The following is a 17,465-nucleotide window of genomic DNA, read 5'->3' as shown; positions in this document are numbered from 1 at the left end:
GAAAGCTAGGGGGAAGACCATGCCCTAGGAAGCAGAAACCCAGGCGTGAGAAGCACAAGTCCTGAGTTCGACTCTCCTACCAGCCTCAAATTAGCTGCGGGACTCCAGGTGCCACTTGACTTCCTGAATCCCGCTGAAGCTCCCTGAATCTCAATGTCCTAATCTGTAGAAGAGGGGAAGGAATTTTTCACTCACAGGCTCATGTCAAGAATCAAATAAGATCATATAAACTGCAAAGTACTATCCACTTGTTAGTAATTTAGGGAGTGGGGGGACCTCCCAGCACCCTGATATCGCATCATGTGGGCTTCCCAAGTGTGAGGTTACACCGTGCCCCCATGTCACTCCCCTGTCTCAAACACCTAGAGGTTGACATCCAAATAAGAATATTAAAGTGACTCAGATTTATTATTTTTTTGAAATGGAGTCTCACTCACTCTGTTACCCAGGCTGGACTCGGCTCACTGCAACCACTGCCTCCCGGGTTCAAGTGATTCTTGAGCCTCAGCCTCCAAATAGCTGGGATTACAGGTAGTGCACCACCAGGTCCAGCTTTTTTTTTTTTTTTTTTGAGACAGAGTCTTGCTCTATCACCCACGCTGGAGTGTAATGGTCCAATCTCAGCTCACTGCAACCTCTGCCTCCTGGATTCAAATGATTCTCTCCTGTCTCAGACTCCCCGGTAGCCAGGATTACAGGTGCATGCCATCACGCTTGGCTGATTTTTGTGTTTTTAGTACAGACGGGGTTTTGCTGTGTTGGCCAGGCTGGTCTCAAACTCCTGACCTCAGGTGTCTACCTGCCTCGGCCTCCCAAAGTGTTGGGATTATAGGCATGAGCCACCACACCCAGCCTAATTATTTGTATTTTTAGTAGAGACAGGGTTTTGCTATGTTGCCCAGGCTGGTCTTGAACTTCTGGCTTCAAATGATCTGCCTGCCTTGCCCTTTCAAAGTGCTGGGATTACAGGAGTGAGCCTCACACCCAGCTGACTTTGATTTTTTACTGGGACTGACCTTCTAATTAGCCCAGATTGGATCAATATTTGTGTATCCAGAAAGCCAGGTCGTCCCAAGTGTTCTCTGTACATTGTGGGCCCAGTAGGAGGCAGGGCTTATCCCACTGGAAGGTGGCAGTCTCGGGAGTCTTGGTAGTGGAGTCCCTGTGACATGGGGTCCAGGTGTCAATCTCTCTGTTGCCATTGGGCAGCCCAGGGCACACTGGTCGCATCTGTCCCCCGGGTGTAGGGTGCTCATGGTCTACGGCTATGACCAGTGTGCCCTGGGCTTCCCAATGGCGACAGAGATGCCCTCTGCCCAGCTCCTAATTTTGCACTCAGGGCTGTGTGCCAAGGTGCCCACACTCTGCAGCCCCCGCTGGGATCCAGAGGGGTCTATGCAGGCTGTGCTCAGGGCCAGGACTGAGGCTACTGTCTCCAGGTGGCTCCACCCTTCAGTTTTGGGTGCTTCATAAAACTTTTCTTGAAGAATGACTCAGCACTCACGCTTAATACTTTTTTTTTTTTTTTTTTTTGAGACGGAGTCTCGCTCTGTCGCCAAGGCTGGAGTGCAGTGGCCGGATCTCGGCTCACTGCAAGCTCCGCCTCCCGGGTTCTGGCCATTCTCCTGCCTCAGCCTCCCGAGTAGCTGGGACTACAGGCGCCCGCCACCTCGCCCGGCTAGTTTTTTGTATTTTTTAGTAGAGACGGGGTTTCACCGGGTTAGCCAGGATGGTCTTGATCTCCTGACCTCGTGATCCGCCCGTCTCGGCCTCCCAAAGTGCTGGGATTACAGGCTTGAGCCACCGCGCCCGGCGCTTAATACTTAATACAATGTACAGGCTGAAATGATCCCTCTGCCTGCTCCACCTGCTCCAAACCCTGATAAAACAGAAACTAGGGTGGGATCTCACATATGGTGTCTTCACTTTGCAGCCGGTGGATTTTTTAAAATGTGGAGGAGAAGGTGGGAGGCAAGACCAGAACTGAGAAATGACTCTTGCTTTTAGTTAGAGGGAGGGTGGCTGTGGGAAGTGTATTTCAATGCCATAAAAGTACCCTGTGAGGTTGCAAATTCTAAGTAATTCGATATGCATAACCCCAGCCTCAGCTGTGTGAGCTCCTCCCTTCTCTGTTCCCCATCACTCCCCCTTTTCCTTGTCCCAGAGTGTGAACCACACTGGTGTAGACATGGGGAAAGTAAAGTGGATTTTTGAGGAAGGGGGATCAGGCGTGTCGCCCAACAGACTGGAAAATACAGACTCAGTCTCTTCACCTTTCCTCTCACTATGACCCTTTTTCTTAACAGCAGAGGGCTGACTTTGTCTGCCTCGCTCAGGGAACCCTCCCCACTTTTAATTAAATTTCTCCCTGTAGACGCTGTCTGGGAAGCTGAATGTCATCTTCCCTGGGCTTACCCGCCAGGCTCCTCTCATCCACATCTTCCAGGCTCCAGCCACATGGACCCCTCCGGAAAGTGTGTGGGGGGGGTGTGTGTGTGTGAACATTTTTCATGCTTGATGTGAGCCAGAAGAAAAATGAGCTTCTCTTTTTGATAAGTGTGGACCTGCCCACAGCACTAAATTTGGTTCTGCCGTCACCGGCGCCATGAAGCAGCAGCCTGGTTTAGAGGCTTGCCTTCAGTTTCAAACAATTTCTCCAGGCTCAGGTTACATGTGACCCATTCACAGAGCCTGGAGGCCATGGCTTCTCCAGTCCTTAGCACTAGAGACGGGGCTTTTGGTTCCCGCACAACTAGCATAGCCAGTGGAACCAGATGGGGGATGCTCTGAGGTTGCAGAGGCAGGAAGGCAAGCGGGGGAGAGCTTGGGCCTGGACAGAAGCATGATCTGGCTCCCTCCCCAGCTGTGAAATCTCTGAGCCTCAGTTTGCTTCTCTGCAAAATGAGGATAATAATCCCCACCTCGTTGGGACTGAGGATTAACGAGGCAATGGTTTTAGTAGAATAATCCACTGCTGCTATTATTATCAGCATCTTCGTATGGCAAAACTCATTTGGACCAATGGGGAGTGTGTTAAGTCAGTCTGAAGTAGGGCAAAGGAACAATTATAGAATGTTTTAAAGGAAATGTGGTTTTTATTATTTCCAAGTATATACAGTACTGGAACTGAGTAACTAGGAGGTGGAGAACTGACTTGATTTAAATAAGGAGAGCTCATTTGACATCGCCTGTTTGATTTCTCAGCATCCACCTGTGTTAATCAAGAGGGTTTTGAGCTATATATGTGCCCAGCTCTGTGACTGGAGAAGGAAAGTCACATAAGACACAGTCCTTGCCTTCATAAGACATGCAACCTGTGGGCAGATGAGCCCTACACAGGAAGCGGGGGCAAGAGGGGAACTGTGAGCACTGAGGAGCGCGGCTCTGCCACAGGTAAGAGGAAACGCGCAGCCTCTGGACCTTGAGTGTCAAGGCTGGGGAAAGCTTCAGGGAGGACGGACACTGAGGAAGGTCAGGGCGATTTACATATGGGGTAGGGCAGGGAGAGAGGGGTAAAGCTGCCATGGGTGAGCAAGGGGCAGAAAGAGCACGGCGTCTATGAAGGAGCCACAGGGCAGGCTGGCAGGAAGCGGGAGGTGGGACTGGGCAGGGAGGTGAGCCAAGGTGTGGGGACCCAGGCAGGTAGCTCGAGGCCAGCTTGGCTTAGCAGGTGATGCTCATGGCAGGACCACACGTGGAGAGGGCCAGGGCAGGTGACGGGGTTGCTCTGGGAAGAATTTGGCAATGGCACGCAAAACGGATTGGATATGAATTTTGGAACTGAAACAGGGAACAACTCATTGTTTCCATAAGGATCCGAGGGTGAGGTGATAAGGCCTAAAATCATGTTATCGCTGGTGAGAATGTGACTGGAAAGAGAGGGGCAAACTGAGGCAATGCCTGGAAGAAACTGGCGGGTCTGTTCCAGGATGTGGAGGGGGAAGAGCTTAAGTCTCCATGGCTTGCCACACTGGGGACTGGAAGACGGCAAATTCCAGTGACCGAAGTGGACAGACCAGGTGGTAATGGGGGCAGCATTTTACTAAAACGCAAGGCTATGGGGCCACTGGACACCCAGGACTGGCACTCAAACCTGGCTACGCTGGAGAAAAGATGTGCCATTGCCAGGGTGGGGGTTACGCATACATCCTGAAATACCTCCCACCATCCACGCTCCGGAGAAACCCTCCATTCACAGGGTGAAGGCAAACTGACTTCAGCCCTGCTCTGGCTCAATTCAAATTCCAGGTGCAAGCAGTTCAATTAATGAGTCTGCCCCGTGCCTTTGCCACCAAACAGTCATCAGAATATTACACCATCCAAGTCAACGCCTGGCTTTAATTTAATCACTCATGCCTTGATCAATTCCCGTCACATGCTAAACGCTGTAAGTGGTGGGGAGAGGTTGCTCCTGGGCATAATTAGAATATGAGATTCTGTACCAAGGCCCTGTCTGGTTAGGAAGAAACTGAAAACTCCAGAAAAATGGAAAAGCTCCCAGGAAATTCTATGTAAGGGTCATGACTTGAGCTCAGAAGGAAGTCCCAGCCCTTCCCCAGAGAAGTCAGCACTGGCAGGGGCTGGAAATCACTTGAGGTCATGCTCAAGGCACCGCCACCCACTGTCTTGCACCCTGGTTTGGGTCTCCTTCCTTCTAAAGCAGGGGACAGACAAGATCAGTGCAGGCTGGTCTGTGGCCACCCATGCATCCCTCCTGGGCACAGACCTTGCTGGCTCAGCCCTCACCCCTAGGAACCAGCTGCACAGTCTGGCACTAAGGGAGCCAGGTGGCAGCAGCTATACTATTTCAGGTCAGGCTAAAGTCAGCCCACCAAAGACTTCAGATCAGCACCCGACTGCGGCTCCCGGGAGGCATCCCCTAGTCCTGCAGCACTTTTGAGAAGCTCAAAGGAATTCTCTTAAGTTGTTTTATTTCAGTTCTATGACTATGAGAAGAGAAGAGAGACCACATTATCATCCATTCTGAGGGGGAAGACAGCATAATCTCCATTTCTCAGATGGAAATATGGAGGCATGGGAAACCTTAATCTTGGCCAAAAACCTCTTAGTTGACAAATGAATTCAGGGCTTGGCAACCCTAAGCAGCCAGTGATAACAGGGGCCCACAAAATGAGGGTATGGCTCGCTTCTGGAATTCAGTCTTGCTGGTAACAAACGATAAGATCTTTCTTAAAGTCTTTTTATTTTTATTTTTTTAACCTGGCCCAGACTGTCAACTTATAACATGAATCCTACTGATTAAAAATTTTTTCTTGCATTTCTCATCCGCCATCAAACATTGGTTCATGATTATTTATAGCACTTTAGTGACATTGAAAGGGATTTATTTCAATTTATTCAGTCTTTATTAACACTCCACAGGGAACAGAGTGCAGCTACCGCTGGCCTTTTCTCAGGCACAGCTGAGATGCTAAGAAGGGAGGAACTTCACCACTAAAGGAAGAACTGAACCTGGTGGAGAGAAGCCCAGGAGGCAAGTTATCTCGATAGGATTATCCGGGAAAAATATTAAATAGGTTTTAAGAAGGTTCAGGTGAGTTTATGAATGATCACTCCTTTATTCAAGCGGATTTAGGGATGTTCTGCAAAATCCTCTGTTTCTAAGCTGGCCTCATGGAAAGCGGCGGCAGAGGCAGAGGCTGAGCCGCTGCACTGGGGATTGGGGCCAGTGGGGAATTTCCCCTGCTCATAGGGAAAAGACAAGACAGAAAACGGATGGTGGGAGGGCCGGTGACTCTTCCAAACGGCTATTCCTGATGTTTCCTGGCAGTGAGCAGCTATGAAAGGGACAGGTTCATATGTGTCTATACCATGATTTTTGCTGTGCTCCAATGTTACAGGAGGTTACAGACAACAGTTTTATTTGCATATACAACCTTTGCTTGGCTTATTAACATACGCTGATTTAAATTCTGATGCATTGTCAAGTAGAAAGCTGTTCAGGTTTTCAGCAAGCCCAATATAAAAAATCCAGGCATGCAACAAATAGGTAGTGAATATTCACATTTAAATACATGTAAATATAAATAGAATTTTTAAAAAATGTTTAGAGACAGGACCTTGCTGTGTTACCCAGGCTGGAGTGCGGTGGGACAATCATAGTTCACTGTAGCCTTGAACTTCGGGCTCAAGTGATCCTCCTGCTTCAGCCTCCCAAGTAGACAGGGCTACAGAAGCATGCCATCACGCCCAGCTAATTTTTAGTTTTCTTTTGTAAAGACAGGGTCTTGCTTTGTTGCCCAGGCTAGTCTCAGACTCCTGGCTTCAAGCGATCCTCCCACAGTGCTGGGATTACAAGTGTGAGCTACCGAGCCTGGCCTCATTTATATACATATAAAACCAAAGAGAATCTTTTTTTTTTTTTTTTTTTTTTGAGATGAAATCTTGCTCTGTCACCCAGGATAGAGTACAGTGGCACAATCTCGGCTCACTGCAACCTCCGCCTCCCGGGTTCAAGTCATTCTCCCGCCTCAGCCTCCTGAGTAGCTGAGACTACAGGCGCCTGCCACCACGCTTGGCTAATTTTTTGTATTTTTAGTAGAGACAGGGTTTCACCGTGTTAACCAGGATGGTCTCAATCTCCTAACCTTGTGATCCACCCGCCTCCGCCTCCCAAAGTGCTGGGATTACAGGCGTGAGCCACCGCGCCCGGCCTGCCTGATGTTGCCGTGATTACCCAAGAAGTCTCTTTTTGAGGAATAGGCCATGGTAGAGGGATGAGGTAAGACAATAGTTTGCTGCCAGCATTCAATTAAGAACAACTGGAACAGGCACCCCTGAAATGACCTGCAAATCAATGGGAGAACTGGATCCGATCCAGGACAACTCTGTTGACACATGATTTAGAATGTTGGCTGCAATTCAGGAGGAGGAGCTGTCCTTTACGCTGGGGGAGGAGCACCGTCCCATGGTTCCAGGAATTGGTCCTTCCCAGCACTTTGTTCTTGGCATTCTGTGGCGTCTGCAGATAACGTGACAAGCAATTATGGATCCAGGGGTCTTCTAATATCCTTGCTATCCCAGGGAGGCGGATACAAGGATGCAAGTGCATCCCTGGACTTTTTGTGGTACAACTGCAGATGTAGATCCCAAGCCAACATCACCAGCCTTCTCAGTAAAACGGAAAACTGGGCCATAGGCTGGAAGGAAAACCAGCAGCTGGGACCAGAGATAATTATGTCCCTCTTCTCTTTGATGCCTGGATTTAGCAGTAGGGTAGACGAGGCCAAAGGAGAGGAATGAATGAAACGTTATTATCAATGGTTTCAGATTTAATTCTCACTCGCTGATTTAAAACTGTTTTTAGTATTGGACATTGATCTAAGACTCTTTCCTCAGGGGAGTTAATATAAGAAAGGGAATTTAAACTTATTTTCAGTCTGATGGAGAGGATTTTGTAGTGCCCTCTTAAGTTGGGATTCCATGTGAATGACTTCAAAGTGCTGTGCTAGTCCTGGCAGACAGACGGAAGACAGGCAGGGAGGACGCCCACCTTTTACTTATTTAAAAGTTTCCCCAGTAGGTGTTCTTCTGATACCCTGTACGAATAAGACATGAAGGTCTGTAAACATGCAAGGTTGGGGTCCTCACAGCCTGATCTGCAGTTAGGACTGCCTCTTACCACAGCCCAGCACTTCCTAAAGGTCATCTGTGCCCATTCAAAATCTTCTACGTACACCAGACTTGCTATAATAATCACATACCCTAACTAAGGTGCAAGCTGGCCAGGCACGGTGGCTCCCGCCTGTAATCCCAGCACTTTGGGAGGCCAAGGTGGGTGGATCACCTGGGTCAGAAGTTCAGGACCAGCCTGGACAACATGGCATAACCCCATCTCTACAAAAATACAAAAATCAAACGAGCATTATGGTGTGTACTTGTAGTCCCGGCTACTGGGGAGGCTGAGGCAGAATTGCTTGAACCCAGGAGGTGGAGGTTGCAGTGAGCCGAGATCGCACCACTGCACTCAAGCCTGGGCGACACAGCGAGACTCTGTCTCAATAAATAAATAAATAAATAAATAAATAAATAAATAAGGTGCAAGCTGAGGGAGTACAAGTGCAAGGGGAAGGATAAGCTCTTCAAATCATTCAATGATTTTAAGAAAGTTAAGTTGAATGTTTTGGAAAGACTTCACAAAGGTGAGTAATATTTACTATCAAACAGGATGGTAAAGACCATGCAAAAAAAGAAAAAAGTAAAATCCCTGAGGGATTCTGCATTCAGATGACTCCACAATATAAACCCAAAATCCAAACTGAAATCGGAAGACCCAGACAGTGCATTATTAATATGGCACAGGCAAGAGAGACACGAAATTTCAACTGGCTGATCCAGACACCAAGAGAAGACCTGGGCCCTGTCAAAAGATGGGTGAACGAATTTACATTTATATAGTTTCAGTTAAAGTAAAATCTTGAAAATCTATGTGTATCATTTACATTATTTTCTGATGTAATGACTTTTTAAAACTGATATATTGTTACTCAGTCTTGATTTAAGGGATAAGAAGGCTTCTTAGGCCTAATTTATTAATTCATAAATGACTATACTTATTGGATACATGGAATTCCTAAGATTCAGTACACCACAAGTTTGCTTTATTTAACCCTTTTCTACTCTACTCTCAACCGACCACCCTGAAACCTGTTCGCCAGTTTACCAACGTCAGCACTCCGTTGAATTACTTCATTTGTAAAATCTCTTCTTCACCTCCTTCGCCTTCCCTGACTGCCATTACTTTCTTAATCAGCCCTCACTTTTTATTCAACAAGTAAACTGGAAAGATCTCTGAACACAATGTATTAAGCCAGGTCACCCTTCCTGGGATGACTGGAGGGAGGGCAGGTCGGTTTGGGCTGGTGGAGAGCATGCAGTTTATTCCTGGCATGGAGTGGATTTCAGGAAGAATATGAAGCAGGGACAGCAGATGACAAATCTCCGCTTGCCTGTGGCAAGAGTTCTGTGTGTACATTTAAACATGGGTGTGTGCAATTTTCAGAGGGTCCACTTCTGCCCAAAGTTTGGCTGCAGGGGAGCTGGGCAGTTACCCACTTTTCCTATCTTGATCCCTACTCAGTGTAACAATTTATCTGTACAACTGATTCCATCACCAGGGTCTTTAGACCCCTCTGCTCATTCAGCCAATCACAAGCACTTATCCATAGGACACTGCCAATGATGCGATTTACTGAGCAGTTACTATGTGTCGGGCCCTGGTGAGTACCAGGTTAGCTTGTTTGAACCCCATGGCAACCCGTGAGACAGGTACCATCATACTCCAAGTTATGGATGACAAAAAACTCTCCAAACAGCTAAACAACATGGCTTAGGTCCCACAGTGAGCAGGGAGCTGGGACTTATGTCCAGGAGGCCCAATCAGAGCCTGCCTCCTTAACCATTAGGCCAAACTGCCTCCACATGCAGGACACTGCCCTGCACTGGGGACCTGGGGGAAGGGTAACAGTGTCTGCCCTTGAGCTGCTCCCAAAACTTCCTTGAATAGCCTTGGCACAAAATGCATTTCTTGGGGACTCGCTGACATGGTGTTTGGATTTTTATCAGGTCCCTGATTGGGCTCAGCATGGAGCCTGATGAAATATGAAAAAAGCAAAGAAAATTAAGGGAATATACCTGGAAATTGTTCCAGTTTGTATTTTGCTGATGCCCATTGTATCTGTATGCTTACAGAAAGCTTCCTAACCGGAGAACCCAGAAAGCTCAAAACCTGTCCTGGGCCAGCCTCAAACTCCTCCTCATACTCAGGTGGGAGCCATCTGGGCAGGCAGGGAACCTGGCAGAGGTGGCAGGAGCATGGCATCTGGAGACAGGAAAGGAACTCTTGGACAGCAACCTCTTTGGCAAGGCAACAGGGGCGAGACAGAGGATTCTCAGGTAGCCCCAAGGCACCAGAGTATAATGGAATATTTATTGCAAAGCCTGGGCCCCAGGAAGTGAGAAAAGCCTCCCGGGCCCATCTTTGCCAAGGGATTCTTACATGAGGACTTGCCTATGCCCACCCAACTCAACCCACACCCACAATCTCAGAGCTGGCCTCATCAGTGGGCACCAACGCTTTTACCTTGCCGAGGTACAGAACCTAAGCTGGGCATCTGATGTCCCTAAACCACAGAGACTTGACCTTGGCCACACTGAATCTACATCTTGATCCCCCAGTCTTGATTTCCAGCCTTCCCTGGGTCAATCAAACCAGCTGCCCCTTCATCTGGCAGATCAGTCCAGAAACCCTGCATTAGGGAGTAGAAGTTTAAGGACCTTGGGAAGAGATATTTGCTCTTTGTTTTATAAACAGAGCACCAAGGTAGAGTGAAATGCCTTGCTCTCTGTGTCGGGGCCAGATAAGAAATTGAGAGCTTTAAACTCCACATCTCCCTAAACTTATTCTGGGTCATGCTCCAATTACAGACTCTTGTAAAAGTTCATTTGTGAAACAGTGGTTTTAGAATCAATATCTACTGGGTCAATGTTATAGATCATATTTGGGTTCCCAGACTAGTCCACAATGGCCAAGTAAACCCACGTGTGGCTGAGAGGGGAGGGAGCTAGTGTCAGGCACCCAGCTCCACCACCCACTGGCTCTATGACCTTTAGCAAGTTACTAACCCTCTCTGTGCTTCAGTTTCCCCATCATGGAGATAATAACAGCACCTGCTACATAGGGGAATTGTTGTGAGGATTAAATGAGATAATCTGAGACAAGCACTTAGAACAGGGCTCCTAGAAGACAATCAATGAATGTAATTAAGGTAGCAATGCCAGTGTCAGCCCCAGCAGTGGTAACACTGGGGTTGGGTCATATTTTGATGTAGGAGACTGTCCTGTGCCATGTAGGATGTTTAGCAGCATCCCTGGCCTCTATCTACGAGATGTCAGTAGCACCCTCCTCAAGTTGTGAAAATAAAAACATCTCTCTAGACATCTCAGTGGCCCCCAGGTGAGAAGCATGGTTTTACAGGCAAACCGCTGAGAGTCCCCGCTGGAACATGAGGGCTCCTCTCTCTGCTGCAGCCCAGCTGGTGAGGCTGCAGGCTTCTCTCCCCGTTACCTGCTGAGGTGCCCCCCAAACGCCAGCTCCCTGTCACTAGTGGAAGCACCTAACTCCTGGGCATGGCAAGTTAGGAATGACCAGGGGGGTGTTTCTGGGAGTGTGAAGGGGCTTTGGGGGTCTCTGAACACGGTGATGAGGAAAGTGGTGGCGGAGGAAGGAGCAGAGTCAAATGTGGTTTCCCACCTGCTTCCCACCGACCTACTGCACCAAGTACCAAAAGGTGCCAGGGCAGGGTCTTCCTTCCCTAGGGTAGAGGGTGGTCTCTCTCCTTTCCTCTCATCTTCACCTCTGGCCAACAAGAGGGAGGTGGGCCATAGGGACCAGGCTATGGGAGTGCTGCAGTGGGGAGGGGGAGGGGGCGGGAGGAGGTGGCCCAAGAGCACAGGCAGCTGAGCATCACTGGGACACAGGGCTGGGATAGACTGAACTGAGTTTGTCCCCAAACCTTCCTTCTGCCGTGACCATAAATAAAGCCCCACCTTCTGTTTCTCTTAACCTGTGTTTCCCCATTTATCCTTCATGGATAAAATCCATTTGGTATGGACCGGATACCTCTTATGTCTAGCACTGTATTAGGCCCCTACGGTTGTTTTTACTTGTTTTTGAGTGAGTCTTTTTCAAGGAGGGAGTAAGGAAGATGCTAAATAAATACATCAATAGAAGGCAAGGTCCAGTTGGAAAATTATAACATGTCCATTTGGAAAAATAACATGTGTTTGTACATGTAGCCACAGAGCCACTGAAGTCACACACATAAATGCTGAGGGAAAGTGGAATAAAACACGTTTCTTAAAATTTTCAACAAATGGACTGTATCAACGGATGTTAAAAAGGCAGAAGGAAAACCACAATATTATCACATCTCCAGGCTGACACTGACCTCCAAGGGCATAAGGGTCAAAGGGCCCCTTTAATAGAAAGGCCTCTTTTTCCAACCGGAATAAATCTAACCTTTCCTCAATCAAACCAATTCTAAGTTTTCTAGCAATTTATGGGCAGGTATTCATTTCTTTTGTTCCTCTCAGAGGAGCAGTGCCTGATATTAGAAACCACTTAAAAGCCACGCCCTTCCAGCAGGAACAGTCATGCACTGTCACTCATCCAAAAACCAGCAAAGCCAACAAGCCCCGTCCCCAAATCGTCTAAAGGTGAACCCAAGAGCCAAGCCGGGTTATTGCTGTATAAGTATCTGTTAGGGAGGCAAACTTGGCCAAGGAATGGATGAGCTTCAAGGGTCACTCCAGACCTGCCTAGCGGGGGTGGGGGTGGGGGACACACTTATCTGTTTATCCATTTATTTATTTATGTAGAGGGAGGATTTGGAGATGGAAAATAAACAATTCTTATATAGTAAATATAAGCAGCCATCGCAAAACACAAAATGACACCCTAGAATCAACCGCGGTAGGAAAGACATTTCCCTGTCTCCTGTAGGATGGGTCAGTTAAGGGGGCAGGGGGGATCAGATATAACTCAGATTGGTCCTGCTGAGCCTGGAGCCTGAGCGCGCAGAGGGGTGAGCTGGGCAGTCGCTGTCCGAGCCCCCATCATCCCTTCCAACCCGGACCATTCTGAGACGGAGGTTTGGAGTTACAGGTGTGTGAGCGCCAGAGGGTGAGAGCAGTCGCTCGGAATGTAAGAGCTCCCGCCTGCTGGGGATGGGGAGGAGTCGTCGATGTCCCCGGGATCCGTGCCCAGACATTTCCAGAGGCAAGCACCCCACCGTCATCCGCGCCAAAGCTGCATCCCTCGAGGTCCTGGAGCGAAGCCATCTCCTTAAAGCGCGCACAGAGTCAGGATGGAGTTTCCTAATTGTTGCACGAAGGACCGTCCCCCTGAGGTTTCTCCATTAACAGCAGCCCCCTCCTTCCCCGGCCTTGCCCACCGCAGTGGCCCAACCAAAGCGCCAACACATTTCAAAATGGAGCGAAATCGCAGAAGCGCGGATTGTGCTTTGTTCCCAGCATTGGGCTAAATGCGCTCATCCCCACCGGGCTCCCTTTCCTCCAACGGCAGCAGGTGACATCTCTGCTCGAGATGGCAATAGGCAGCCTTGGCCGTGGGCTCCCCTTTTCCAGGGCCGTCCCGAGACCCTCACTCAATCTGGAACCGGAATCCCGCGCCCAGCTCTGTCTGGGGGCGAGGGAGGAGAGAAGATGCTTGAACTGACCCCTGAGCCGCTCTGCAACCCCTCGCGGTGGCTCAGCCATGCGGGGAGCCTCGCAGCACTCAGGCTCCAGCCCTCGACGCCACCGTCGAGGAAGGTCAGCCTGGTCCCGGGCGGGCTCTAGTTCCCCAGTCAAGCCATTCCCCGGAAATTCAGATCAACCTGGGCAGCCCGCGTGGAGGATTCAGCTCCTAGATGCTCGTTCGTCTCAGAAGTGCGCCCCCCCGCACCAGTTTTCAGCGATAGAATTAACCAGAAAACGGCGCGTACCAGGTTCATCACAGGAGGGCGAGGCTCGGATGCGTTGGTCAGGAGTTCTCCTTGCCGCCCCAGACTCGGTTTTGGGGGTACGGTGAACTTGGATACGGGTGAAATCCCGCATTTACGATAAATAATATTAATCAGTACAGACATAATATTAATAAAAATACACCCAAGGGCTGCCTATCTGAGGCCGCCAGAGGCCAATTAGAGTCTCAGGTGCAGGTGTTGGGGGCTTCCTCCCGTGTCCTCCAGGAGGCCAACTGGGCGCGGCCCCGCCTACCCCAGGGTCCCCAATCTCCCCAGGGAAGGGGTGGGGCCAGCCCCAAGGTCCCCTCTCCGGACGCCTGTGGTTCCCATGGCAATTCCCCCTCTGTGCCCCCTCCAGTGGGCTCAGAAAAATGGGTGTGGCCGCAGCACCAGTAACCTTATGCCCCCTCCTCACATTCTCCCGCCAGGCGAAGCAACAGGGCGTAAAGCTGGAGAGGTCCCACCGGGGCTCCCCACCCATCCCCGAATGGGTAGCCAGCGTCCCTCGTTGGGCAGCCTGGTGTGGCTTGGCCCTCAGGACACTCGGGGTGTAGGGAGGGGCGTGATCCCTCTGCCGCCGCCCGCAGCGCAGCACGGAGACTCGAATCCCATCCCTTTAGAAGCTTCCTGGCGCCCGCAGACTCCGAGACGAGGCTGCGCGCTGTCACGCCCGTTCCATGCGTGCCGGGGGTTGGGGGGTTGACTCGGGTTCGTCGACCCCAGCAAGCCTCGAGATCCAACAATGGGCTCGGAAATGAGGAACGAAAAAGGAAAGAGGTGCTTGGGGGTGGGGGGAGGTTGGCTAAACACCCTCAGAATAAAAGCCAGAAACCAGGGCTGGGAGCGCAGATCACGTAACCTCTACAGACAAAGCAAAGAGCCCCCGAAGAAGGTGCTGGGTGAACGCCCCCAGCGCTCAAGCCCGCAGCAGCAAAACGCCAAGATTTCAGCACTGATTGTCCCCCTCCCTTTAATGCCAGGCCCCGCCCTGTCCTACGAAGCCCGGCCACCCGGTTTGGCATGGCACCGTAAAGACGTGACACGCCGAAAAAAGATGGCACCTCGCGTTCCGAGGGGGAAAAAGGGGGGGTGGTGGGGGCGGGAGTGGGAGGAGGCACAGCCTATCCTCCCCCCTCCTCGCCCACCAGGATCCACACCCACTGCCGCAGTGAGGGGCGAGCCCTGAGCGCCAGCCCCGCGCCTCCGGCAGGGAGCGCACACGCCGGGCGCCCTGCGCGCGGAGCGCTGAGAAAGAAACCCGCCCCGAGATGCACCTGCAGCCCCGCGCCCGTCAGTGCATGGCTGCTGCTGTGCCTGCCCGCGAGCGGGGACCGGCGGCCGCCGACTCCGTCCACATCGCCAGGCCAGGTGACCCCTGCCTTTGCGAGCCTGCACACTGGGATCCTCGCACTGTTCTCAGGCACGGCGCTGCTCGCGTCTCTGTGCCAGGCGTGCGCAGGGGGAAGGGCAACTAAAGTGACAGCGCCTGGACCCCTCCCCATCTCCTCGATTCCTCCCAGCCCCCAAATGTCCCCTACGGGTTTCTGAAGGAGGAAAAGGGGAGGGGGCCGGCCCCCGCCTAAAATCAGGGGCAGTGAAGGCCCTGTCGGAATCACTGCTCGGGAGGTAAAGGGAGGGGCGTGCAGGGAGTCAGTCATCTTTTCTAGAACCCGATCCACATCTTCCTTAGGGCTGATGGCGAACAGCGGCAGGGACAGCGGATTTTAGGTTCGGTTTCGGGGGTCGTTATCGGACCCCTCCCCCCCACGCACGCCCATTGCGGCAAAAGACTGCGGTCGAGAGTGAAGGGCAGCCCCCTCCCCCAAGTCACCGCCGCCGCGCCCCACCCTGCCGGCACGGCCTCCACCTGGGGTCGGCGCGAAGCGGGTGAAGACCCTCCAGCACACACACACGCGCGCACTCAGGCGTGCGTGCATCCCTTGCTCACGTCCCTTTCCAGGCCGCCCTGGCCCCAGCCCCCGAGCAGGGGAGGCAGGGAGGGGCCCTGCGGTCGCCCCGACCGATGCCCGGCGCACGAAGCCCCCGTCTGTGGAGGCTGAGGGCGAGGGTCGGCGGCTCAGGGGTGCACAGGGGCGGACCGCGAGGCAGATTTCGGAGCCGCGGCGCTTACCTGATAGTCGACAGAGGCGAGGACGGGAGAGGACAGCGGAGGAGGAGAAGGTGGCTGTGGTGGCGGCGGCAGAAGGTGGGCGGTGGCAGCGGCGCTGCTGTTGGTGCCGGAGCTGGTGGGTGGCGGTGACTGCGAGGGCGCGCGCCGGCGAAGAGGGCGCGTTCCCGAGGCCGGCAGGCGGCGCAGGCGCGAGCAGCGGGAGCGCGAGCCTCCCCAGGGGAGGGGGCGGGCAGCCCGGCCTCCGCGGGAGCCTTCTCCTCCGGCCACCAGTGGGCGCGCGCGAGCGCCCTGCCGCTCGGCTGTCCGGCGCCTCCCGGCTGGTTCCTATCGGCGCTGCCCTTTCCCGGTGCCCCTCCCCCTACGCCTCAGGCCGCGGCGCTGACCGCAGCGCGCACGCGCGTTCCATGGCGCACGCGCACTCTCCGCCTCCCATAGCTGGAGCCTTTGTCTCGTTGGAGGGGTGGGTGTCTTCCTTCGGGCCCTGCGGGGTCGGGGCAAGGCCAGTGACTCCGCCAGTGGGTCCCCTGCCCCTTTCCTTTCAGTCAGCCTGAGGCGGTGTCCTCTCCTGGAGAGGTCCTGAGCGACCTTCCACGTGGCCAGCTCCCCAGTCCGTCCACCCCGACCCTCCGAGTCCCGAAATCGCCCCCCTGGCTAAGGTCGCTTTTCCCCAGGCTGCTTCCTTTCTCCTTGCTTTTTTCCCATCTTTTTTGTTACTGACCAAGGTGAATCCTTTCCTTAACAAATTCACTTAAAGCAAGCTAACTCAGTTACAATACAGTAGAACTGTACTTTAAAAAAAAGCATTTGGATCTATGATGTATGTAACCGTGACGCTAGAAAAGAAATCTTAAATTAGACGAAATTGAAATAGTGCTTAACACATCGCAGAACATTTGCACACACAGTTATTTGTATCACGTCTTTTGAAACATCTTTATGCTGTAAGTAGAGTTTGAAGTCTGAATGTTTAAGGGCCAGCTGGAGATTGTCCCCTGGAAGAGGCATCTCAGCCTGAAACTGACCAGTGGTCCTCATTCTACTGGTCACCCAGGCCCCAAGCTTCGGCCTTAGCTTGGATTTTTCATTTCCCCAACGTCAAATTTAAGCCCTGGCAGTGGGCGGATTTCTATGTATGGGGGTTTAGGGCAGCCGTCTCCTCCTAGGGAGATGGGAAGTTGTCTTGAAGCTCCAATTTGCATGGTTCTTACATTATTTTTTAAAAACCAACATATGTTATAAAGCAAGTAAAATGCTTTATTCACACTGAGTTTCTGGAACTGACCTTTTTCTTTCTTTTTTTTTTTTTTAATCTATATTAACTTTATTTTTAAACAGAGGGGCATATATCCAAAGAAGTAGGAGTGAGAACCACCGTGGGGGCTTGCTGAAAGCGATCTGCCTTAGCCTTCTGACTTCAGAATGTCTCATGAGCCAATGGCCTGGGGATGGAACTGCCCCTTGATGGTGTACACCTTAGAAAAGTCAATGGAATTGACCTTTTTTTGGAGACAAGGTCTTGCTCAGGCTGGAGTGCAGTGGCACAGTCATAGCTCATGGCAACCTTGAACTCCTGGGGCTCAAGCAATCTTCCCAACTCAGCCTTCTGAGTTGCTGGGACTACAGGTGGGCACCACCACACCTGGCTAACTTTCTTTTTTTAGAGAGGAGGTCTTGCAATGTTGCCCAGGCTGCTGCTCTCTAACTCCTGGGCTCAAGTGATTCTCCCACCTCAGCCTCCCAAAGCATTGAGATTACAGGCACGAGCCACTGCACTCAGCCTGGAATTG

At 51.5% G+C, this 17,465-nt stretch overlaps 1 protein-coding gene across 8 annotated transcripts in view; it reads right to left on the bottom strand.

The window, feature by feature from the left end:
- Nucleotides 1–15,983, bottom strand: part of MAPT (microtubule associated protein tau) — a 130,056-nt gene extending 114,073 nt beyond the window's left edge. For all 8 annotated transcript variants that reach the window (XM_025361784.1, XM_025361785.1, XM_025361787.1 and 5 more), the window contains exon 1: nucleotides 15,679–15,983. The gene's annotated coding sequence lies outside the window, so the exon portion shown is untranslated. The remainder of the gene's footprint in view (nucleotides 1–15,678) is intronic.
- Between the last annotated feature and the right edge of the window lie 1,482 nt (nucleotides 15,984–17,465).

The sequence above is a fragment of the Theropithecus gelada genome, chromosome 16 (genome assembly GCF_003255815.1).
Source record: "Theropithecus gelada isolate Dixy chromosome 16, Tgel_1.0, whole genome shotgun sequence".
In the NCBI taxonomy this organism is placed as follows: Eukaryota; Metazoa; Chordata; class Mammalia; order Primates; family Cercopithecidae; genus Theropithecus; species Theropithecus gelada.
This window is presented reverse-complemented; position numbering and strand designations above follow the sequence as displayed.